This window comes from Pseudopodoces humilis, chromosome 8, assembly GCF_049639895.1.
Source record: "Pseudopodoces humilis isolate 2021_Gansu_Grassland_sample_001 chromosome 8, ASM4963989v1, whole genome shotgun sequence".
NCBI classification, from domain to species: domain Eukaryota; kingdom Metazoa; phylum Chordata; class Aves; order Passeriformes; family Paridae; genus Pseudopodoces; species Pseudopodoces humilis.
Window position 1 is genome coordinate 6488904 of NC_142207.1, and position 26701 is coordinate 6515604.

Here is a 26701-nt window from a genome sequence, read left to right on the forward strand (position 1 = left end):
AACAGAACCTGGAGACATGAATTCTTAATGCAATTCCATTATTTTCCATCAAACAAATCCATTTTTCAAATAGGAAAGTTTCTTAGCTTTTTAATTTTTTTTTTTAGGTTTTTTATTGTGAAGATAGATGATTTATCAAAGAGATCAAGAATATCAGGCAACCTCCTCTCTTCTGTGCTCACTGTAGAGGTAGTGATACAGTATTTCAGATATTTCATGATACAGGACTGTCTTGCTGATGGTTAATTGCCTTTAGCAAGGGTTAGGTCAGCCTTGAATGTAGTAGGCTTTAAAGCAATATGTTTGAATGGTTTTCAGTCCTTAGAAATTGAATGGCTTGTCATTCTGAAAAAGTAAATCAGGTTCTCCAGAAGTACTTGAGAAATCAATTGTTTTGTAATTGAGGTTTAGGACTGAAAAGGAAAGGTTAGAGAGGGAGAAGCAGTTTTATTCTAGAAAAGCACATTACCCTAAATGCTGCTTTCTGAGCAAGAGAGTGACTGAGGGTCCTAAGAAAGACAGAAATTGTCTTTGCCTGTACTTCAACCCCTGAAGGAGTAAACAAGTAGCTCCTGCTCCTCTCCTCCAGAAGGAGAGAAGGAGAACACAGATGCAGCCCAAATTCCAATTTTCTGTTGAGGTGCTGCTGACTCTTAAAGGAAGATGAATACAAACTCAGAGTCAGGTCTGGTGGACATGGTGGGTTGTTGGGATACAGATCAGTGGTAACTTGTCCCCTCTGATACTCCTTCTCTAATTTTACCTTTCTTTTCTGAAAAATATTTTTTTTTTTATTTTTTCTGAATAAAAAGTCCTTAGAATAAAAATTCCATTAGAATTACATTGCATGCTTAGTAATATAATACCCGATTTTAGAAGTTATAAAATTTTAAAGAAGTGCATATTCCCTTTCTCTTCCTCCTTTTTCCCCCCTATGCCTGTTGGTTTTATGTTTGTTTCTGGTTTTTTTTTTTTAAGTGCCCACTTATTTTGAATCTCAAGTTATGCTTTTGTTCCAGTGCTTAAACAGTGCATTTCAGACAATTCTGACCACTGGAAACTATATTTTTAATTACATTTTTATCATTCTTAGGTGAAAGTATGTGGTCTTGGTTATACACCATGATTATTGACTTCAGGGGCAGGTACTGTTCTTAGGCTGTTACCTGGCTTTAAATAAGATGAACTCTGATATCCTTGCTGTGTGGTGTCAAGGGCATTTTAACCAGCTCCTCTTTGTTTCTGTGGTTTCCCTTGCTCTAATTCTGCTGTTGTTTTGATTGTATTTCAAAAGTGCATATTCAGGTCCCAAATCCGTGCTGTGTTGCAGTATTTTATGTTTCTGGTTTATTATTTATCACTAAATGCATGTGAATTGGATCATATTTACTATTCCGTGCCACTGGGAAGGTTACACTGAAGAAGAATAATTTGAATACTGATTTTAGAAGCCTAATTTTGACTCTTAGTATCTCAGAACACCTCTTTGAACATTCTCCCAGTGGATAGTTTTGCATTACATGATGTTTTCTTAAAATGTTTAAGAGGAGTTGTTATAGAAATATTGCAGTATTTTCCCATATCTTCATTTTAAGGGAAATTTGTCTGCAATATTTTCAGAATTATATTTATGCTTATTAATGCTTAAGGACTCATAGGCCAGGCACTGGCCTTCCATCAAGTTTGTTGTTTTCAAGATCTAGCTCATTGCTGGGGATTAGCAACTCGGGATCTGAGATTTAATTGTGTTTGTCACAGTGTGCCCTGTGCTAACAGGCAGCTTTTGAAATTTGTCAAGTCAGGGATTGAAGTCAATGGAGTTGTGAAGTTTGAGTCAGTTCTCTGTCAGCATTCAGAATTTCAGGAGGAAGCCCAAGAGTGCTGATGACTGGGTTGGTTAAAACTGCTTGTGAGGAGTATTTTTGTAACAAATATCTTTGGGAAACACGGTGTTGGTTGAAGCACATTTCACTAGGAACTGAAGATGAAGAAATGACTGTGCAGCTGAGAAGTGTATTAATGAATTACTGACAAATATTTATGTGTTGTTGGCATCTGACCTACAGCCTGACTTGGGCATGTGTTGGGTTTCCTTGTGTAACAACACTATAATTATCAGAAAAAGAGCAGAGCATGCTAATAGTCCTCATGGGTACTTCCAGTAATAAATATAATTAAGTTTACTGAATAACAGTCCTAAATGTGCATTGATTTTTGAAAAGAGAAAGAAATAGCAAAATGATTTCCAATTAAATATTTATTTTATTAGTGCAGGAGTTCAGGAGGAATCTTATAAATTTACCACTATGCTTTGAAGCAACCTACTGGGGAAAATTGTAATTTTAAAAATTGCACCATGAGTTAAATTTATACCAACTCAAAACACCAAACTGTTTTAACAAGCTGTGTGCTGTATAAATGAATAGATTAAAGCTGTGTTTGTGTCAGAACCTGGAGGTGCTACCACTGTGGAGTTCTACTCCAGCAGCTTTCACACATCACGTGGCAGCTGGGGAGGATGCATTGCTATTAAATCAGCAAGGCTATCAAAGAAAGGGCCTCTGAGGTGTCTGATCTGTTTCATCTGATAATTAAATGGTACTTTATGCAGTCAGCCATTCTAGTGTAAAAGTTTGTTTAAGGCAGTGTTGGAAATGAAGATCTTATGTAGAGATAGAGACTTTTTCGGGGGGTATACTGTACTTTTTTGATCCCTAATTTGGTGTATCAATAAAAAAATGTTCATGGATCTAGAATAAGACCATAGAAAGAAATATCAACAAAAAGGTGCTAGAAAATTTAATTTAATCATTCCACACTTTGAAACATCTTGTTGCTTTAAATGGGAAATGATTTTTAACTGAATCAAAAGCCTACTGTGGAGTTGCGTGAAAAGAAGTATGAAAAACATATTTCCTGCATAAATATTGGAACTAGAAGACATAGTGTGCAAGGTCTGAAAGGTCTCCTCACTGAAAAGTATTTTATAACCTTGATACTAAGTGTATGCTGTGTAAAATCTATATATCCAAGAATAGATCCTATTTCTCCTTCTGCTGTATAAGAATGTTTCCCTCTATAGTGAATTCTGTGTCCCAGATGCAGCTTTTTTATTGAATAATTATCTTAGCCCAAGTTTTCCATATTTTTTCCTAATACTGACTTTTTATCATCATCTATATATATGTATGTAGTCATTGAAGACCAATTAAATATTGGAATGGTTGCTCTGTGACTTTCACTATTGACTTTGTAGCATGAGCTTTTCTGGTTCTGATTTTGCAAGTTGAAAACATTTGGAGGAACTCAAAAATCTCACTTATATTTTTGGTAGCTAATATTTTACCTAAGGGGAACAGCTCTTTCCAACTTATGCAGTGATTATTTCTAATCCTGGAATAGTGCCTTCTGATGTCTTAGCATTTGGAAGTACAAGTGATACTTGATATAAATTATTCAGTGTTCTTGAAATATCATTTATAACATAATACAGTATAGTCTTGCTGGTGGCTGTGCGATACACTCAGCCTATGGGCCTACTTTGTGCAGACCTGGACTAAAAGGACTGAAGAGAGCAGTGAAACAGCAAATGAGATGGGAAGAGGTGCTTTCTTGGAGCAGTTCTTTGGTTTCCTGCTTATTTTATCCTTTGAACATTCACCATTCGCTCTTGAAACAGGGACCCCTCTCTGAGCTGGGTGGCTGAAGCTGAGCTGAGCCCTTTACCTTGCAAAGGAGAAGGTTCAAAGCTTCACTGGGAGAAAGAAACTTTCTTTGTGGATCTGTTGAGTTGATCACATGCTTTATTTAGATTTGCAATCAAATGCATTTCAGCTCTCTACATGTATTTGCTTCTGAAGGTCTCACAGTACACGCACAGAAAGAGGTGTTTGGCTCATTTTCTGTGTCTCCAAGGAGTCTTGCAGTAGTTTAATTTCAAGGGTTTGCAAGGACAACACTGATTCTCCAGACATATCCTCAACAAATCCCAGAAATTAGTGACAGTATCTAAAGTTCTTGTCTTTTACAGAACAATGTTCTGCTTTGAAGGAAGGAACCTCTGTAGGTTATTGATCAGTGTTTGTGCAGTTTCTGAAGTAGTTATGAATTAAGACTTAAGCAATGGACTTTGATTTCTGATATAATCAATCTGGCATGAGGAACCTGAGTAAACCTTTCAGCATTTGCTCTTCTAATGCATTTACAAGCTTAACAATCTGATGGTCTTACATAGGCAGCCCTCAGACTTTTGGGATACAATTTAAGGATCACAGCCATCAGAGGCCTTTTGATAGATGAGCTTGATATATTTTGCTGATGGAATAGTACTGGGCAGTGCATGTATATTGAATTGCCCAATTATCCATAGTGGACTCTGCAGAGAAAGACAAAGTCCACAATACAAATCATAAATATGTCAATAGAATAATTTAAGTGAGGCTCATTTAACCTTGTTTAATAGGGAAGAATCACTTATAAAGTGTTATGGTATATTTCATTTATGGTTTGGTACTTTGTTTTTCTTGGAAGAGGCTGCTCTTTGGAAGCATAAATACATTTTCTTAGTTAGTTTTTGGACATCATCCTTTCCTAGCTCTCAAGTGACAGAGTACAGCAGACAGGGCTCTGCTGGTGCCTACTTGAACAGCATGCAGCATGGTTAACTGGGTTTAGGACACCATACAAACACAAACCTAGAGGATTTTCTCTCCCTCGCTTCCCTCACCATCCCTGTATCTCGATTTCAGCATCCTTTGTGGTAATCACGAGTGCCCTGGCTTAGCCAAAGTTCACTGTAGGACTTGGTAACACACCCCATCTACTAATGTCTCCTGAAAGCAGAGATAGGGATGTCTCTCCCTAGCAGAAGAGAAGATGGATTTTGTAGATCCACTGCCTTTCCTCCCTCTCGCTGTTTTCTTTTGGACCAGGATGAATCCCTGTGAACCATGTACATCTCATTTGCTCAGATTCGTCAGGGTTATGACACAAAATGGCATTTTGCTGTCTGTGGCTTATCAGAAGCTTCCTTTTAGCTTTTTGTTTATCTGTTTACCCTAACAATATTTTAAGTGGTGTATTTTCAATTTGGCGCACCTGAACAATCAACGTCATTAAAATGCATTTTACAAAGAAGCTATTGAGTGATTTATTCAGCAGATGCAGAGCATGGACAGGAGATAATTGTCACTTGCCTATATAAAAATCACATTCTAAGCACCAAGTCTAATGACAATAAGAAATCCCTGAATTTGAAGTTGTAGCTATTAATCTTTCTTAATGAAGGTAGCGGGTTTTATATCTTAGGTATGCAAAAACTGTTTTCAGATGGGAAGATTCTGAATTATTCATGTTCCAGTCATGCACCGACGCATATGTGTCCCTTGAGAAAGCAGTGCTGTGTATTCTACTGTTTGTTGTTTTTGGGTTGGTTTTGTCAATATTTTGTGGGGAGACTGACAATTAGTAAACCAATGTAACAGAAAACTGCTCTCATAATGGTAGACATGGAAAAGATAAGTAATTTGACCCACTGGAGAGGATTATGTTTAAAATGTATTTGGATTTTATTTTTTTCTATTTATTTTTTATCTCCCTGCTAATTTCATTCTTGTTATCTTTTAAATAAAATCAGCAGTAATAGGATTACAGATCCATTGAAATCCATCTCTGCAGACTGTGCATGATGGCTGTTGCTATGCAAAAGTGATTTTGTCTCAAACTGAGAAGGTTCCATAGATTCTTGGTGGTACATTGTACTTGAAAAGCACTTTTCCCATTGATGACTCCTTCAAAGGTTAGTTTTTTTATTTGTTGGACTATGGGCTCTCCCCCAAACATTGCAAAGTACTCTATAAATAGGGCACAGAAATACAAATACCTTTAAATAGTTTGCATGCATAATGATTTCTGGCAAACCAATGGTAACCTGGATTTCTGTGTGTATTTGGAGAGCACAGCTGTTCTGTCTGGAAGTGCTGTCTGCCCTGAAGCTCTCCCTCTGTTTTGTGGCCCACTAAGGAATTGTTATTTGGGGACATATGAAATTATTTAGGGTAATCAGTTAGGCAATAGTGACTTCTGGGTTTCTTCCAGCAATGACACTTGATTTGAGTGCTGGTTTCAGGGACAAACTGCTCTGGTAACATGGATTAAATCAAACAGGGATCAAAGTGGTTCACTGATTTATTGATGGCATGTAATTAGCTGGCAATCAGTAAATTGTACCTTAAGGATCAATGCCAGCAGTGCAATGGATAAACCATAACATTAGACACTTGAAAAATGCCTATTTGCAACATCAAACTCCCAAGTACTCCTGTACAACTAACCCTAACCTCCCCAAGGTTATATGTGCACCCCCATCCCTTCAATACAGAAATAAAGTTTGGAGCCTTCCCTGGGCATGTGCTGGATGTGTGGCCACCCCTCCAGTGGTGCCAGACGTGGGTGTTCTGTGTGTCCTCCAAGGCACATCCTCGGCACCCCCTGATGTCCGTGTGTGTTCTGGCTCCTACCTGTGCTGCTCCTGGTGCTGCCCCACCATGTGGAGTGCTGGCAAGGAGGCTGCCCAGCAGCTCCTGGGCAGGGCTGTACTGCTGCTGGGGGACTCCAGGTATGCCTTGGACCCCAGCTGTTCCCATGCTGCTTCCTGCTGTGGTCACAAGTGCTTGTGTTTCTTTTTTTTTTTTTTTTTTCAAAAGTTTCTTCATTCTTCCCCTCATTTCATCCTCTTTAGCACAGCCAGTTTTGGGCAGACACTTTGTTTCTGTTTTCTCACCGTTCCAGTAGGGATTACTTGAATCTTGACACTTTGTTCTCACAGACAGGGAATGCTGAATGTGCACCCCTTTCAAGTAAGCGTTTCAAAGACAGATGGATGTTTCTTATTCTCTCTGTTACAAATTCATAAAGGCAGGCCAAAACTTACAGAGCTGATTGGGCCCTGCAGGGATTGTTATGTTTTGCATTTTGTATCATTCTCTCTGAAGTCACAGAATCAGGCAGTAGCAAAGCTGGAAATGGGATCCCAGAGTTCAGACTGCCAGCTCCTGGCCTAAGTGCTAGAGATGTCTTTGCCTTCTTGCCCTGGAATTCCTACCTGCTCAAGTTTTCCTGAAGTTCAAGATAAGTATTTAAGTTATGATGGTAATTGGTATTATATCTGTTTCTTGTTTGCATTAAAATCTCCAAGCAGTTGTTTTCCTTTCAGAAATAGCTTGAAGTTTAATAGGTTTCATGTGGGTATCTATATGATGAGGGACCTGCAAAAATCTGCTTGTAGAAAGAGGATTATTCCTGGGATTTGATTCTCTGTGTTGAGGAGTAAGAATTACAGCCTTCAGCATTTCTGGAAACCTTGGAAGGTGTAAGCGTTGGCTTAGCTAAAGAGCTGAGTAATTCACTCAGAAAACAGTGAACAGTCTGCAGAACGGGTTTTTGGGTTTTTTTCCTCTGAGCTCTGCCAATGTATGTTATGGAAAAATGGCTAAATGAGGAAACTCATGAAAACATTTCCTCAATTCACACCTCCCACTCAACTGACAGTTCAAAAACTGAGTCAGAAGGGCTAAGAATTGCTCAAAAGTACTGTTGGAATTTGGCAAGGACTTTGGAGCTAGGATTTTATCTCTAATTTGTAGTAAGATACCTACTGCTGTCATCAGCTGCCATAAGTTTTGACCAGTAAAAGTCCTTCACTGAAGATTAAAGATTCTTATTCAATTATTTTTTCTTGCCTATTACTCAGATTTTTGATTTTGTGAATCCTTAGAGGCTCTGTTTTGGCAGAGGAGTAGCAAACGGCTGTTGTGTTAAATTCAGCTTCCTGTACTCGCTACATATTTTATTAGGTTGTGTTTAACTGCACTGTCCATGGCTGCAGTTAGCTAAAGAATTAAAATACTGGTGGACTGCCCATGTAATGGTAAAACAAAGAGTTTTACTGTGAGCACCAGGAGACACTTCAACATCCAGGTGTTTTGTAGGCTGATGTCTGTCTAGCACACCGTTCCCTGGAACAGGACAGCCACTCTGGGGTTGGGAGGGTCAGGTCCTGCTGGACCAACCTGATCTCCTCCTGCAACAAGACAGCCCACTTAGTGGTTGGGGGAAAGGCTGGGGATGTCTATACCTGGACTTTAGTAAAAACACCACTCCCACAGCATTCTCCTGGAGAAACTGGCTGCCCATGGCTTGGACTGGCACAGTTTGCTGGGTAAAAACCTGTCTGACATCCAGTCCCTGGGAGTGGTGGTGACTGGAGCTCCATCCAGCTGGGGTTGTCACCAGTGGTGCTTCCCAGGGCCCAGCACCGGGCCCAGCCCTGGTTAATGTCTTTACTGATGATCTGGGGGGTTGAAGGCACTCTCAGCAAGTTCATAGACAACACCAAACTGGGCAGGAGTGTGGATCTGCTGGAGAGCAGGAAGGCTCTGCAGGGGATCTGGACAGGCTGGATCAAAGCGCTGAGGCCAGTTTTGTGAGGTTCATATGGTGATCATGAGAATTAGATATAGTGGAGGGAAGAAAGGGCACCTTATTCACACATCTTTGGTTATTGTTTTTTGGCTTCTTTATTTATAAATCCAGTGTTTGCTGGAGTATGTTCTTACAATATCAGACTGGAAGGGGAGGGACTGAGAAGAATGGGAGTTTCAGAATAAGCAGCAATATTACATATATTACTTATTTACATCTCTTTATTTGAATTTTTAAAATTTAGTTACCATTCAACACAAATGGAAGTGCCTCAGTGCATGTGCTAGAGCTTGAATTGAAACTGTTACGTAGTTGAAATCTGAATTTATTTTCAGCCCAGCTGTGTTAGCCATCTCCAGGATGATTTTAGACTGCAAGTTGTTAAATTGTATAAAGGTTTGTGTGTGCTCTCCAATAGGAGTAGAAAAAAAGTAAGTTTCTAGGAACTTGGTGTGTGCAGAAGTATTTTCAGCAGCAAAACTGATACTACACTGTACCAGAGCAGGATGAATTTTGTACTCATGTAGAAATTTTACTCAGATCTTTTGTGACTGTTTCTTTCTTTAAGGTGTAAAATAGAATCTGATCTGTTTGACCATACACGGTTGCTCTTTTTGTTTGGTTAAACAGAAATGGCAGAATATAAGTGTAGAATTTTAATTCTATAACTTAGCTTTGATTTGAGCAACCTCTTACTCTATATTACAGTTTTATGTCTTTTTGGTAAAGGACTGACCACAAAAATACAGTGGCTCTAAAGACCACTAGAACATCCAGTATTTATGGGGAGATTTTAATGAGTCTTTCCAAAAAAGCCTTACCTCTAAGGTGAGTATTTAATATGATCTAGAATGTTATGTATTGTAGTAGACTATAGTGGCACGACTGGTGTTACTAGGTGCATCTGTTTTTCCCACAAACAGATATAAATACAAATTATTTTTGTTGTTGACATTAATATTTATGTTTCAGGGTCTGCATATGTAACAGGAATTCTTCTGGAAAATGAAGTCTGTTCCAGGCTGCTTATTATACATATGAAGCCTTGTACCCGTTGTTTTATTCCAGTGATTTTAAAAATAGAAATCAAACAGATTTCTTTTTTCCCTAATATGCATATTGGATCTGATACAAGGACTTTTAGACTGCAGACAACTAAAGAACATAAGAGTGCAGTACCTTTTATTTCATTATTTTAACTTCAAAACTTAAGTGCCTTACTTCTTTACAAAAGCAATCCCTCAAGGATGTATAGGCAGTGCTGTGAGGTGAACATTTAATCCAGATGTTTCTAAAGTGCTCTAAGAAAGCCATCAGCTCTTCTAGAGCAGTTTGTATATGTTTTTATTTTCTTTCTGTCAAACCAAAAAATCTTCTAGTTGTCTCAGCAGGAGAATGCTATGTACAAGGGCTACAGGAAAAGAATATGCATTTTCTTGAGTTTACTCAATCTACAGTAACTTGAGACACAGGCACTTAACACCAGAAATGTAACATAGGAAGTATTTATGAAGCTGTTATAGGTAAGGATTTTACCTTTCCTTTAAATCACCAAAAGAGGTAGATGCTTTTTCAGTTTTTTTTTCATGTATAGGCACATGTTGTACACAACATTTTTGGTTTGTTTTGGTTTTGTCCAGGTTTCCAATTTATACCCAAGGATTTATATCCAAATCCTCCAACTGCATAAACCAATGCTTGACTTTCTCTGAATGTCTCTCTCGACTTCAGTGACCTAAGTTCAAATCCAATAAGTATATTTGGAGTCCAATGAGCTTGGATGATGTCTTTGTTGGGGTTTTTGTGGCTCTGGAGTTGCTGGCAGGACGTTTCCATGCTGCTGGAACATAAAGCACACTTGGCTGTGTCTGCTGCTGTCCAGCGTGCTGCAGATGCAAACTCAGCAGCAAACAAGGCTGTGCTCTGCAGCTGCCAGCTCTGATCCATCCTTTCTCTGGCTAGTTGGCTGTGGTATCATTTTCCTGGTCTCAGTTGCATCAAGTCATGTTGCCTGCACATTGCTGCTGAGATTTTGGGTGTGGGAGATCCTGGAACAGACCTGGCATTTATGTGCCTTGGAAATAATGGAGGAGGGTGCGGCAGCCACCAGCTGCAGCAGCCAAGAACAGCAGCCAGAGCTCTGTGCCATGTTTTGGTTAGCTGGGAGTAGGTGAAGGAGGAAAACTCTGCTGCTGCTAGGATAAGTCTGACAGCTCCTTCCTCCTGTTTCATCCTTTCTGGCTACAGATGTCGGATTTGTCAAATAAGCTGCAGTTTGGGAGAGATTCACTGGTTCTAGATGCAATCTCTGGGTGGATGTGGAGAAACTCAAACTGCAGAACTAGGCAGCTGTTATGTCAGCTGGCCACATGAGTACCCAGAAAATGCAGTTTAATTGTGAGGGAAAGAAAAGAAGTGAAAACAAGTTTGTAAGAATGAATAGTTATAAATGCAAGAACAAGAAGGTTTCTCCAAGCACACACTGGTTGACAGTGCTTGTTTATTACCACATGTCCAGCTCTAATGGAGGCAGTAGCTCAACATTTCTTGTTCAGCCCATTTGACCAGTAGATTGAGTCATTTTGATACCTTTATTTGTGTGGTATTGCAAAAAGCATGTAGGCAGCAAGACTGTGTAGAAAACTCATGCCCTCTAAATCCTGGAAATCCTGATAAAGTTGTAACCTTGCCCAAATACATCAGAATCCTCAAATTTCAATTCATCTGCCACAGAGTTTTGATCATATGCAAAAGTTAGCATGCACTTCTTAGTGGCAGTGACCATGTTGTGTGAAAAGGGATTGTCAAAATACATATTATGCACCAGGACATGAGCTGTTCTGGCAGAATGAATCCTGTTAGCATCATATGAATATACCCTTAGTACACCTCATGTTAGTTCTCTTTTAGGTCTGGCAGAAAGGGCTACAGGCTTCAAAAGCACCATCATGTAGCATCATAAGACTGCCAGAAATAACATTTCATTAGTAAGGATGTGGCAAATATGTTGTGCTTGAATTTTGTGTCAGGATGAAACATTATGGGTAAAACTGACAGATTACCAAGTTCCTAGTAGGGAGGTTTATGAGGGAAAATTCCCAACCAAGTGTTTCTGTGTTAGGAGGAGACTGCATGGAAAAATGGCTTCACTTAAGAATTGGTTCTTGGTTATTACAAACGCAAAAATCCCTCCTGTACCTGCCCTTAGTTCTGCTAGCAGAATGAAAAAGAAGGAAATTCCCATGGATAAATGACACATAGCTATTAGACATCACACTTATTTTTTATGTCTGTTTACAAATCTGTCAAGGAGTTGCTTAAACACACTTTTTAGTGAAATAATGTTATTTTAAAGTCCTGTCTGGTGTTGGGTGAGTTTGAAGTCTGGTAGACCTTGGGTATCTGTTACCCAGAGCAGTTACACACAAGTAGATTGTTACACCTGGAATGTTGTGGTCAGAGGATTCCAGAGCATCTGTGGGGCATTCCCATATTGCTCTCCACATTCCAGGTTTCTTAGAGAAGTCCTGGTATTTCTTTTTTTTTTCTTTCTTTCTTCTATATTTTCATATGCTGAAAACCAGCTGAGGATAATTAGCAAATAATCCTCTGAAAGTTTATCTAATTAATGGGAAATTGGAGTCGTGCAGCTTGGCTCTAGAGATGAAAGGAACCTATGTGTGTGTGTGCACAATGGCCCTGTGTTCTTTCCTTAAAGGATTTCAGGGATGTAAAGTGATAGGTTGGGAAGGCTCTAAATCTTTTCAGAATTAACCTATAATCTACTACAATAATGAGAGAGAGCATTAGATATAAGAATTTGGGTAATCTTAGCCAATTTAAAGGAGATATTGGACATGGCTCAAATTGCCAGTTTCTATGCTGTAGTTTAGAGAACCAGGACTTCCACCTGATATTTATTGGTGACATTCACCAGGATCCTTTCTTCAATGTTTATTATGACTAAATGACTTTTTTTTTGCCATTGTATTTAAAAGCAGCAAATTTTGCACCACCTCATGTTCCAAAAATTGCTATGCTCATGAGCTCGATATTTGCTATTACAATGAACTCCCTCAGAAAAAAAAAAGAGATAATATTGTGTTTCCAGATTGTATTAGTTTGCTTAATAAAAATCCTTATTTCAGTGATAATAACCGCATTGTTCACATAGATTAAGAGTCCTGGGAGAGTAAACTGGAACCTGCCTCCCCACCAGCAGCTCCAGCTCTGCACGTGCCTCCTTTTGTGACTCTCACGTTTGGGGTGGGCGCAGGTTTTCAAATGCAAATGAGATAATCCCCATTAGATGGAAACTGGGCGTTGCAGTTCGGTTTTAGAATAACCCCTTGGCCTTTCCCCCTCGATCCAAATCTCATCGAGGCTCAGGCAGAGGCCCCCACTGTTCAAACAGCAGAAAGGGCTGAATCTGATGCAGAGGCACATCCTCTTTATTCCAGAAGGAGCAAGTGTTGATTGAACACATTTGCTGAGCATCCCTTGAGCCCTGCAGCTCTGTTTATAGTACTTGCCTTTGCTCTGGAGGGAACTGATTAACTCTATTTAAATGCTACAGCAGCCACCAAAAGTGGGCCTGAAAGAAAAATGAGAAGATGAAATATCTGTCTGCCTATCTATAAATAAAATGCAGGGAATGATTAAAGATGAGTCTGACCTTATTTAATGCATTTCCTTATAGGTCTTTACAACATTGCTGTGTATTTGCCAACAAAATACCCTGCTCCCCAGTGTCATCTGATTCTGCAATAGATGTATATAAGTAATAAAAAGTATAAATATGTGTTATCAGACCTTAGGAGAAGCTCCATACTCTCTGCCTGGAAAGGAGGGACAGGATAGAAAGCTCACACAAGAGGCTGCTTTCTGTTGCGGGTGGTTTTTCATTATAATACATACATGAATGTCTTCATAGGCCTTTTCAGTGGAAAACTGAATTTTTAAAGACTGGCTGTTCTTTTTTCTCTTTGTTTGCATATTTGTTCTTAAATTATTTTAATCAAACAGAAAACTAGAACATTTAATTTATTTCTAGGTTTGTCTCAAACACTTTTATGACTGTAGAATTAAAAATAATGGAATCACTGTTGCAGGTTTACAAGTACCTGCCTTGAAAATCATGTAGAGATGGGAGTGTTATTATCCTAAAAAACTGTTCAATGTTTATGATTAATATGCAAAAGAAATGAAAAATTAAAATATCCAAAACTGTTAATTGGAAATCTCCACAAAATATTCACTTTAGCATATTGGGACATTAAAAAAAAATAAATTATTTGATACACCTTAAGTTTCTTAGTTGTAAATTGTCAAAGTCTTGCTTTCTGATACACCTGAATTTTTCAGGACTTTTTCTAAAATTAGTTGAAACTGCCCTTGTCTGTGCTCAAGATACTGAACTCCTTACTATGCTGCTTCTCATAAAAAATATTAACATTTTTTCTGGTTTGCAGTGCTGAAATTCTTCAATGTTCAGTGAGTAACAGTGTGACTGATGAGTGTAATGTTTCTTCCTCTAATAAAACTAAGAGGAATACTGTCCCCATTCCACAAACAATAGCTGCATGAGATATATTCAAGATTTATGATCATTTATACAATATTTAAAGTAAGAGCACTTGCCAGCATGGGGAGATGTCAGTGTTGTCATGGCAACAGATGGAGATGTGGCAGGATGGATGAAGCAGGTCTCAGCCTTGCCCAAGGCTCACCTGTGCTTTTGAGCCTCTCAGCTCCCCAGCTGCACTGTGCTGCTCTCTCTGCTTGGGCAGCAGATGCTGTGGGAGGTGGGAAAAGGAGTAGCTGGGCCTGGGGGGTGAGTTTAAAGAGGTTTTTTAAGCCTCCACACAATTCCCCTTGTTTTCCCCCACCTGAAGCATTTTCTGCTGGTGACACAAGGCTGAGCAAGGATCTGCTGGTGATGGGTGCTGACAAGTGTGACTGTTCCTGTCTTTGATGGCTGAGGCCAGCTCCACTTCCATTCTGTGCTTCCACAAATGTCACAAATGCCATACCTGTCAGCTCAGTTCAGCTCACCTTCCCTCCTCCCAAGGCATGTGTGATTGTGCCTACACACACACATGGAAAACACATGGATGCATTTGTTTAGCACCTTTCCTGAGCTAAGCTGCCCTTTTCTTTAGTTGGAAGATGTAAACAAGTGGCTAGTTTGCATTTGATTCCATGTGAATTCTGCTTTGTACTTCCTTACAGCTTCTCAAATCCTTAGTAACACCTAGGGGTGGAGGGAGTGGCTTTAGCCAGTTGTTTTTACTGCTTTTCAGCTCTTGAGCAGCTTTGGGGATGGTGCTTGTTCTACAGTAGTTCCAAAAGAAACCAAAGGGAAAATAAGAATATGTGTAATTTTCACATTCTGATAATGGAGTTATGTGTCACAAGAAACACACTGAACTAAAATCTGTAGATGTCCTTCAGTGAGGACCTGTATCTTTAAAATAACTTCAATAACTTTATTGACCAAACTCTTTAGGAAATCACCCACCTCTGCAGGACTTGCTATGCAGACACTCCTCCATCTTTTAAAGCTTATAATAATCTCTACAAACCTGTGTAATGACATTATACAGGGTTTCCTTTGATGCTGTTTCTAGATATTTTTATTCAGAGAATATTCTGTCTTGTTGTTAAATAAAAGGTGAGTTACAAATTGTTCTTCAAGCTCTACTAGGGTTTCTTTATTATTAGGAAAAGAAAGGATATTTTCATTATCCTAGCTGTGATAAACTTTTACATGGATACTTCAGTAGTTCTTTTGAAGTTTAAGGATGAGCAAGTTCCTTCCTGATGTGCTTCATTTTGACATTTATTTTGCGTATGGATCAGAACTTACTCACAGAGTTAATTTTACAAGGAATTGAAAATGTTCTGGGTATGGAACTGTACAAATTTAAAGTGGTGCTGAGAGGGAACAGATGCTGAACATCCATTTCAGGTCAGCTGCCAGAGATTTTAAAAAAAAAACCATTAACACCAGCAGATTTTTTAGTTTTTCTGAGAGTTTTTCTGAACATCACAGGGTGTTAAAGGCCCAGCCTCTGACCATTGTCAGATCCAAATTATCAAATAATCAAAGTGACTGTGATTAACCTTTCCTTGAGGTGTAAAAATCTGAATCTGGTTATTGCTTTATGCCAATTAGACTTCTGTCTAAATCTGCCAAGCTAGTTGTATCAATAAATGATAAAGACTGTGTGTTTTAGATATGTGGAACCTGAGTTATATAGGGAAGCTAGATTGGCACAAACAGCCAATTTGAATGAATGTTAAATGTCTAATCTTACTGAGTATTTCTAAAAATGTTTCCATTTGTTTGTGCATATATTCTTCTGTCTCAATGAACTTTTCTTTCTGAGACTGCTCTCCATGGTACCTGTCATGAAATTAATCATCTGGCCTGTGCTCAGTACTGCAGCTCCCAAATGCCAACACCTGTTTTTACAATTTCTTTCACAGTAGAATTGAAGAATTCATTGATTCCATTTGCGTCAGTATAAAGCTGCAGACTTTTAATCCCAAATTTGTTAAAAAACATCAAAGATATGGATCAAATAATCACTGATTCCTGTTGTTTCATGACATGAAATAATAGAAGAAACAATTGAGAGAATAATTTGTATTAATGTACAGCATGAACAAAAATTATTCACAATTTTATTTAAAGTTCTTGCCATCAAATTTACTTAATAACTCTGGATAAGCGCCTTTTACTCCTTTATTGCATTTGGTTTTGAGTAAATGCTTCATTTGCAGCAAAAGCAATAACTGGTCTAAAGTTTTTACCCGTTTCTTAAGGAAGTCACTTATTTTAGACCCTACTTCATCAGTATCACACCCCAACAAGTCATTGTCTTTTGAGACTCTGATATTGAAAATATTTCCAATTAAATTAGTGTTAATGAAAGTGTTCTGCAAATGTGTATGAGTCAGTAGTTGTCAGATCTCTGTGCTCAGCGAGGTCCCAGCTGAGGGCCGGTGCTGGGTCACTGTGAGATGAGCTCTGGGCCAGCCCAGCACAGGGGAGCCAGCCTTGGGCAGTGTGGGTGCCAGTCACACTCACTGGGAGGAGGTGTTTGAGCTACTAATGGGCAAGATTAATTTTATAAATAGTTATAATTGTACAAAAACGGGTGAACACAGATATTTCTTCTGGGCTGGGAATTAGAAGAATATAAAAGCTACACCAGTGTAGGAGTTTGCTCATAATTCCTACTGAAAGATTTGTAACCTGTTGATCTTGTTAAACCAAAACACAACTTGTTATAGCAAAATATTGGCTTTATCACACAGCTGGCCAGGTAGGAATCTGTCATTTTGTTCTTGTTATGACAAAAGCAGATTCCAAAGAAGAATTTATACAAAAGAGGGCCGCTTTAGCTATGCATTCCTGGGAAAGAAAAAAAATTAAAAAAAAGTAAGTAAATGGAATCTTTAGAGTATGACCTAGTCTTTTGATCCTTTCCTCCTCTGAATTTTCCTTGTTGTGAGTGGAATCCATCAAGCCACGATCAGGACTTTGATTTCATCAGTTTGGAATGTCTGTTGGAAGTGAGCTGTCATTCCAAGAGGTCATTTGTGTAGCAGAGTTTTGGATAACATAGCAGAGAGAGTTGTGCCCCAAGATCCCTTCTGGACAGTTTGTACAGTCTTGTGGCTGATAACTCAAAATACAGTGCAGTACTACGTGCCACAGAAAGTGGGCTTGTCGTGTACCCAGTGACTGATCCTGAACCATGGCCCTTCTTTTTTAGTCATATATTTATAAAAAATGCAAAGGAGGCCAGAAATAAATAATTACTTTCTTTGAAATGATGAGCCTGTACATATATGCATATTATAAAGATTACTTTCTGTGTCATAAGAGCTTTCTGATGCATGGGAGATTGCAAATCCATTTTACAAACGTTATTAGAACTACCTGTCTGCACTGTGTGTTCTGAGTGACCACCTCCCTTCCTGTACAAGGAAAAATTCTTGCTGCAGAACGACTTTCAGAATTGTTCTTAAGCCCTTTCAAGACTTTTTGTGTGAACTGTGACTAATCTCATGGCTTCCATCTGAAGCAGCTGTGTCATTCCTACTTCCGACCCCAGAGAAGCCTCAGTACTAGCTCTGAATTAATTTCTTTTCTCTCTGGCAATTCCGTTCAATTGCCTTTTCTTTATTTTATTTTTTGGCAAAATGAAGTAGTGTATGGCTGCATATTTTTAAAGAGATAGTATGCAAAAGGAAGTAACCAGGATACTTAAGCTGTTAAAAATTTTCATTTGAAGAAAGGATATTATTTTTCACCATTTCGAACATATATTTGCAAAATGATATTTTCACTTGTAAGTATTCTTTTAGCCAGCACTGTCACTGATCAAGTAATGATTTCCATGGAAATTTTTAGACTTCTTTACTACAATCTCTTCAAAATGGGAAATTTTAAATTTCAGCTAAGTGTTACAAACACAGACAATTGTATGAAGATGCTCAAGTAGTATAAATATACAATATCTGAGGAACTTGGTGTAAATTTACACATTCTGAGACTCTGGCCTCTGACCTCCTATGCATGCAATCAAATTACCATGAAATACACAGTGAGGTGAGTTCAGAGTACTCTGGAACTCACTGGAATCCTCTTTGCACGGGTGACAAAAAATAACTTGTTCTCTCTGCTTTCCAAAAATAAGCTACTTTTAATATAATATCACCTACTTGTTTGGATGTTGCAATAGTAGAGTTGATATGTTTGGGAGGAGTAGTAAATATTTGTTAGACTCTTCTATAACAGTACTGCAAAGATAACTAACTCGTGTGCTTGCAAGCATTAACTTCAGATCATTTACATTCACTTTACACTGCTGATTTTTTTATTCTTGATTTTTCTTTTAAAGTGGCTGAATGAACTTGCTGCAGTCTCTTTTGTGTTGCTGCAAAGCAGATTTAGCATTGTCTTACGGCCCTGAGCCCCAGGCAGCTGGAAGGATGACTAAGAGCAACCCAAAAACAATACAATAACTTGTAAACATAAAAGGATGTCTCACCTATGAGGGAGGCTGGGAGTGCATAGTTAGAGCTGTCATTGAATATGAAATACCTGTTTTGGCTGGGAAGGCTTTGCAGAAGGAAGATGTGTCCCTCATCAGGCAGCAGGAGAGGGAAATCACGAGTGGAATCAGCGGGGGCAGCGGCGTTTGCGTCACTCGGGGGCTCAGGCTGGGGCTGCACCGAGCACGGGGCTTTAAAGCCTCCCCTTGCCAAGGAAGGAAAACACTGGGTCTGGCACAGTGGGAATGGTGAGCAAGACATCTTTGGTCAATGTGCAGTGCTGCAGCAGTGTTACAATCACAGGCATCACAAAACCCACCACTACTACTAAATTAATCTCAGGCTCAAGGGTCAGGATTGATGACTACAAATCCAGACCACTGGATTTTTTGTAAATACAAGTCCAGCATTCTGGTGTTAGTAATTCTAGGCTTCTTGCTTTTTTAAACTAGTAAGTATTCTCAACATGATTTAGAAATTAAAAAAAATAATCCAACCCAAACCCATCATTACTGATATGTGGAGCCAGAGAGTGAATAGATACTGGCTGATCTCTGAAAGGAAAGCAGATGAAGATCTAAGACAGATAAAAGTGTGTGTGTGTTCCTGTCTGTGTGTTTGGGGTTTTTTGCTTTCAATAATCTGAAAAAATGTTTTAAAAAATATAGTGTTATATATATAGCATAGCCAAAAATTTTGAAAACTTTTGCTGTCTGATAATTGTAGAAGACCTTTTAACCCATTTAAAATTTTAACACATTTAACCCAATTTCAGAAGGGCAACTGCAGAAATCTTGAAACTGGATTTTCAGAAACTATGATCATCACAGAAAAATTTGGTCAGAGTATTTTAGGTGATTCCATGGATTGTTGGTGCTTAATGTCTTCCAATGAAAAGTCATTTGGACTCCAAATGAAGTGTGTATCACCTCTGCTTTAAACATTCCCTGCATACTGATACAACATTTTCATCTTAGTTTTGAAGGCTGCATAACAGGAAAGAAAAGCAAAAAGATCAACAGCAGAAAATCTTTGTATGGTAAAAATATTTGTATATGCTGCTTGATACAACAGTTTTTATCCTGGGAATATGTTTGTAAGGCTTTTCAAGAGCTTGCTCCTTGGAGTTGTTGTGCATAGAACAGGAAAGAATAATTGATGTAGTTTGAATTTTATTGACATGATTACATTTTGTAAATAGCAGTGTACAACTTTGTAATATCCCCCTGTCTTATCATCACATTTTTTATTATATTATCTGGACTGTTTTCTGTCTAAATAAATTAAGCTCATCAGACAGGATTGCAAGTCTTCTGTTACTTTGATCAGAATTAGCAGAAGATGTGTCAAGCCAATTACTCTAAAATTGGGCAGATGCAGAGCAGTGTGGTTTGTCACTTAGTGGGTTTTCTTTTGGTTTTACAACTCTGGGTCTGTCAGGGAAGCTCTTCCCAGTCTTTGAATTGCTGGACATGATTTCCTATTGCTTCCTGTTGTCAAGACCATGCAGCTGGAAGAAAACTGCATCAATTCTAGAATGCTGCAAGATGGTTTGTTTAGAATTACCGCATTTAAAAACTACTAACAGAGCTTGTTTAAAAAAAAAAAAAAACACAGAACAAAGGAAATTTGCTGGTATGGCTCACATTTCATTTCAATTTTTGCTTAATGACTTGGGGCTCACAGCTGATGTGATCCCTTGGGTTTGCTCTGGAGCTGCAGACTGAGTGCAGAGCTGTTTTATGTGTGCCACGTGTCTGTGGCATCCTTGCTGTAGGAGCATCCCTGTGCTACAACACTGAAGGAGGATTGATGACAGGGCTCTTTATTGCAGCCCTTAGCAATAGATTGTTGAGATTAACACATTGTCTGAGGAAGAGATTTGTCTGAAGGGCCTGCAATTCCTCCCTACAGCTACATCCAACAGAGAGCCAGACAGTTGCTTCCCTCCCTAGAAGGTTTGTTTACATTTCAGTTTAGAAAGATAAAAGATAGCACAGAGGATTTACTTTTTCTATTTTTCTTTCTGACTTTTGATCTATCTAGCAGAATTGTTTGTGTTCAGAACTTGACTTTTTAATTAAATTTGTGCAAGAAGGGTGAATTTTCATTGCTTGGTGGTTTTTATTAAAGGAGCATTAGTAATCTGCTTCAAACTTGAAGAATTCCTGGCATTCCAGCAGCTGTACAAGAAGTAGAGCCAGGGTCTGCTTTCTTTTAGTTGGTGAGCTGAAATCAATCCATTTTACTTGAATTACCTGGGCTATCTCACTGCTTTGTGCAAGTAACATAATTTTCCCTATCAGAGATGGAAATGTTAGTTGAATGTTACTTTGATCATGACCCATGATAAATTATATAGAGAAATATGTGATAGAATCTGCCATTTGGTCTAACTGAATGAACAAGGTAACATTTTCAGTCATCTCTTTATTTCAAGTTATCTGGCCATAGAAATGAGTTTTTAGTGTAACAATCTAAGTGATAAACTGCTACAGATTATCTGACAATACAGTAAATGTAAATAAATATTGATAGGACAGTACTGAAATTAAATTATGTCTAAACTTGCTGATTCAGAGTGACCATTGTTGTTTTGGCATTTTGTAGGTCCATTAGCAAAATGAACCAGTAAAGTTTCTTATAATTGTAATAGTTTTCCCAATTTACCCTCAGTTCCAAAATATATGTTACTTTATTCCAATATAATCCTCCCAGGTGTGAATTTTAGTGCTTTGTCTAATGTGCTACATAAAGAAATTCTTGACCATACTGACCAGTAAAGGGACAGCGAGTGTTTTTGTATTTTTAAAAATGCACATTCTTAGAGTCTGGGAACACCTCTGTGAGATTTTTACTAGTTTATGATGTTAAATGGCAGGAATTGAACTCTCACTTGTTAAAACTGAAGATTAAATAGAAGATAACGGGGTATGGGACAGCTGTGAAGAACTATGTTGAGGTGTCCTTAGCATGATGTGCTGTGTGTTTAACTTCTGAGAACAGGTACTCAGGCTCCTACATACTAAAATGGGCTGGAGAATTCTGATCAGACATATTTTCCCACAGCCAGTTGAGGTATCCAAATTTTTTTACATCAGAAAGCAACTTTGAATTGGAATTCTGTTTAGACATGTATGTAAAATCAGGTTTTAAAATTTGTCTGGTAAGTAACTGAGCTGCCTGGGATGGTGCATTCCTAATTTCCCTTTATAAAAGGAAAATCTCTAAGATTGTGCTGTACTCTGGCAGCCTACTTAATTGTGCTTGGCAGCTTGTTTTGGCTCTGGAGCTGCTCACCAGCCTTCTAATTAAATAGGGGTGCCCTGAAACGTGTCTTGTCTCTGAAATCGATAGGGATGATGAAAAGGGCTGTGAAGGCAACTAATTATCTTTCAACAACCAATGCTTTTCAGTTTGGATCTTCCCTGGTTTTCATATTTCTAAGTTCATTAAAATGCTCAGAGAACAAACATTTTGTAGGAGATGAAATGTCATGAGTGTGAATTTCTTCTGGTCTTGTACTCACACACCTTGTTCCATTCTTGGCACATTCAGGAGAGCCGTGCATAGAGAAATAAATATAAATCTCCAGGTTTGGTTTTGGGAAGGTGTGGATGGGCTCCAACCAGGGTAGCAGCCTTAGGTCTCCAAATCCCAAATGGAGATGGGAAGAGAATTTATTCTATTTCTGTTTATCTTCCTCAAGAACAGCATTGCAAGACAACCCCCTGTGAGTTAAGGGAGGAACCAAACAAGAATATCAAGGAGAATGCCAAGCAAATATCTTCTTTTACCTTCATATAAAAATGGAACACAGATAGGTGGTTACACTAGAAATGGTTTTATAAAAAAAGTTTCAGCCTGCCTCTATGTTCTCAGATACCTCAGTTTGAATATAAGTTTTAATAGCTCTTTCTTATGATTTTTTTGGGCGTATTCGTTATTTGGTGTCCAGCTGACAGTTTTGTATGGACTCATTTTTCTCTGTTCCAAATTCAGAACTTCTCAAAGGCAGCTAAAATGAGGGACTCTTAAAATAGTCACCTTTGCATTCATGACTCCCACTGCATTTGTGTTCTAGAGGTTTCAGCAGGACAAAAACAAGCTTTAACACCTATCAGTGGGGGTGCACAAGTCATATCAGTTTCAGTAATTATAATTACATTATACTAATGCAAGTTAAGGGACGATGCAAAACTATTTTCAAAATGAATGGTTTTTTTCAGCACTCAATACACTTCTGAAGACGTGCTGTATTTCTCTATAGAAGGAAATCTGCTTTGATTTTCAGAAGTCTGTTCAAATACTTTAATATAAAAATAGTCTCTCACAACTGTTAAGCTGTAGGAATGCCATAAAGCTCCTACAGATCCTTTCTAATTGGGGTACTGTTTTCCATGGGTAAAGTTTGCAGTTCTAAAAGTTAAGGCTTTGACAATGTGAAATATAAAAGTCAGGTCACAGCAAGACTCAGTTTGTTTGAATAGGTAAGATACTGGTGGTGCCTGCTGTCACTTTTTGCAGAATTATTCCATCCTTTTGATTGGTAAAATGATTTTCCCCATGTGTAACATCCTGGACTGTGGAAGTACCTGCACCCTGTTTTAGAGATAAGGAAAGGATAGAGGAAAGGAAATGTCTAAGGGTTGGAAGTTTGGATCTACCTGCCTTTTCACACAGTTACCCTCTGTCTTCAGAGTCCAGCTCTTCTGGATTATTAAACTTATTCTGGATCTCTGATCTTCAAATATCTCCTGTGGCCCTTGATCCAGTTCTGTTTCCCTTCCTCTGAAATAGGAAGATTTTTAAATTTTTTTAATGTAATTGTAAATATAGTTACATGCCCCCCAAATAACCTCAAAACCCATAACCTCCTCCACACACACACACTGAAAGGAAAAGTTAAAATCCATAAAATGAAATAGATTCTAACTTGTTTGGCAGACTTTTCATGGTAAACACAAACTGTTGCAATGCATTTCTTCATATGATGAGCTGCTTAAAACTTCATTGAAATTCTAGGGAAAATGAAAGAACTTCGATAAAAAAAAAATTGTATATTTACCTGGAATTTCAGTGGAAATATTCCTGTCTGACAGATTTCTATTTGTTCATAAGTTGAAAATTCATCCGTGTTGTACCATGGATAGTAGGTACCAAAAAAAGACTTCTTACAATTTATGTGGAAAAGTGAGAATTTAGCCTTTGTGGACAGGTTTTAAATGCTCACCATGGCTAAAATGTGTTTATTTTATCTAAATTTAAGGACTGTTGGGAAGAGTCAAACTTAAACCATAGGTAGGGCCTTTTTTCTTATTTAACAAGTGTATTTAAGCTATAGGATAGCTGTAATACTTCTAGAAATGTAGATATAATTCTAGATCATGATACAAGACAAAATTCACTAAATCCTCTCTTGATTTACATCCTCCATGTTGCACTTCTCTCAGCCAATTTATATGGAGCAGAGGTTAGATTGCAGTGTGATTCCAGGTATTTAAAACTGGTTTGTGTCTGTCTGTCTGCTGCTCTGAGGATATTTAATTGTTTTTGTTTTTTTTAACAGCATGATTTGTTTAATGCTCTTGATTTCTAAAATGCCCCAACTTGCTCACAGTCAAGCTTGAAATAGCATGAAAATAGAGAGCAAAAATAAATAAAAAATGCCCTGAATCTGGGGCTTTGGCACTTGGGCATTTCTGATATATTTATTCTAGTCTAAATCTGGGAAGCTTCAAATTGAGCATCTTTTTAAACTGAAACCAGTAGACTTCTTTACAGGAATGGAGACAAATAACCCTGTCAGGGGCAGGGGATGCAGTTCTCACTGGTTATTCTCTTTTAAGTGTGCTGAGCTTCTAAACGAAAGTTATTAACAATATTTTTTCTTACAAACACCAGTACCCAGCCAATAGCACAGCCAATGATATTCATACATTTATTGTTGGCTGTGCTGCAGTTAGCCTGAATTCTTGCATATAAATTCTGTGTTAATACATCTGAGCTTTTGTACAATATCTGTCTTTAATTATCTTTTTGAAAGGATTTCTTCATCTTTTTAATGTGACCACGGGACAGGAACTTACCAGAATCTGCGAATAATGGCAGCATTTCATCTCTTTGATTAACAAATCAAAACTTTCAATGACTGGTAAAAATGTCTAATCTGTGTCCAAGCTGTTGCATGTTTGAGGATACGTTTATAAAACGTGAGTTCATTCAATCCCTATGAAGCTTCCAGAAACCCTTTAGGTCAGATAAGGGTCTTCACCTCTGTGCCTGCCTGATAATTTTGTTTTAAAACAACTGGTCAGAGTCCCAAGAACAGTTGTTTGGTTTTTTTTTCCTTTTGTGCTGAGTAGAACCTCAATGCTTCTCTTGCCTCCAGTCAGTAAATCAAAAAATGGGAAAAATTTTGTGTTTGGAGAGTCCCCCAGGTCATTAAATCTAGATAACCCTTGTATGGATACAGCAAGTTACAAATCTTGGCCAGAGGGCTTTAGAAACAGCTGTTTAGTGTGTCTGATATCACCCAACATCTGTGGCAATTTGTGGCTTTTTAAACCAAGGTACCACTCCTTCCTTGTCCCTGTTCAGGGGGAAAGTGCTTCCTTTGGTTTTCGCAGCTCACTCCAGGCTCAAAACTACAAAGCTTGTAGGCACAAGTGGCAAAAACCTCCCTGGTAAAAGTGGAGTTACAAGTATTTGCAACATTCTAGGCCATTTCAGTTGTTATATTTGGAGCTGGGGCATCAATAATACATAGTTTCATTAAAAGACAATGTGCTTTAATGTCATTGCAGTGAGTTATTTTGGGCATTTCAAGTGACCCCATTTGAAATACAACAGTTGAAAGTATGCACCTGTATATTCAGTTGCAGAGAGTTTGCACCACATATCTAGCTCGTTTTTTATAGACCTAAAAGTTTCATTATTTCTATTCTGAAATGCCAGCATATGCATTTAGTATCCCAATAAAGCTCAACTGGAGCTGTAACATATGGGCCCTCTTTTCATTCCGGCCCCCTGGAAAGCCAAAACTAAACAAAAAGACCAAGTCCTCCTTTGCTCTGATTTATTTCTGCTTTATTTTATTTATTTTATTTTTTTTTTTGAGATAATCTTGTTTGAAAACAGAAGGTTGGCACCTGAGAGAGGAAGCACGGGAGTGTGTGAAGCAGTGGGATGCCAGACAGGAGGGATCCTGCTCTCTCCTGTGCTTTGCAGAGCACTTGCACATGCTGGAATATTGCTGGAATATTGCTCCTGCACGGGCTCTGAGCAGCCCTGGAAATTGCTGCTGACGGGAGTTGTCTGATTTCTGGCTTTACAAACAGCTTTCCCTAAAGAAATGGTTCTTGGTGTTCATTTCTAGTGATGCTGGGAAAGAGTGCCATAGAAAATTGACAGCTCTGGTGTAGTTGGCTGACCATTTATTAGTGCTCTACTCTCTGAAGGGTGGCAGGGAAAGCCTGGTGTATATAGAAGATATTTCAGCAGCTGTTAAAAGATATCCCAGACATTATTTTTTACTTTTTCTGAAATCAGGAACAGATTTACTGTCAGTGTGTGTGTGTCTCTGCCATTCAGGGGCTATATATCAGGCTTCTTTATGCCACTGCTATGCTCAGCTTGCTGTGTACTGCAGCTGGGTCCTGTTCTTCACAAGGGTAATGGTTTCATCATTTGAAAAGTTACACCTTGCTTTCCAGTAGGATTATTTCACAGTTCAGGGTTGGGCAGCCCTGTGAGTTTGCCCAGTTGGCCCATTTGTGGGACATGCCAGGGGAGGCCTGGCTGCAGGGAAGGTGAAGGCAAAACAGAAGGGAATCTGCAGCCTAAGTGAGGCTTAGGACTGGATTGTTTTGCTATTCTTTGTTCTTTGTTACTATTGCTGAGCTCCATGGTATAATGGATAGTCAGTTTCAAATGGAAACAGAAAACATGTAAGCAAAGGGAGTTATGGGAGAACTGCATTTCTTTTCAAGAACCACTGAAACAGGTCTTAAAAACTTTTGAAATTGAAACATTGAAAAATTAATGACTTAATATAGAAAATCCTGAAGTCAGTGATTATAATAATAATAACAATAACAATAATAGCAATAAATAATATTGAAAAATCTGCTAATATGTGAACAAACTG

At 38.3% G+C, this 26701-nt stretch overlaps 1 protein-coding gene across 2 annotated transcripts in view; it reads left to right on the forward strand.

The window, feature by feature from the left end:
* The window catches only part of TMEM163 (transmembrane protein 163), an 86633-nt gene that overhangs the window by 20932 nt on the left and 39000 nt on the right, over positions 1 to 26701 (forward strand). The gene's annotated exons all lie outside the window — the stretch shown is intronic.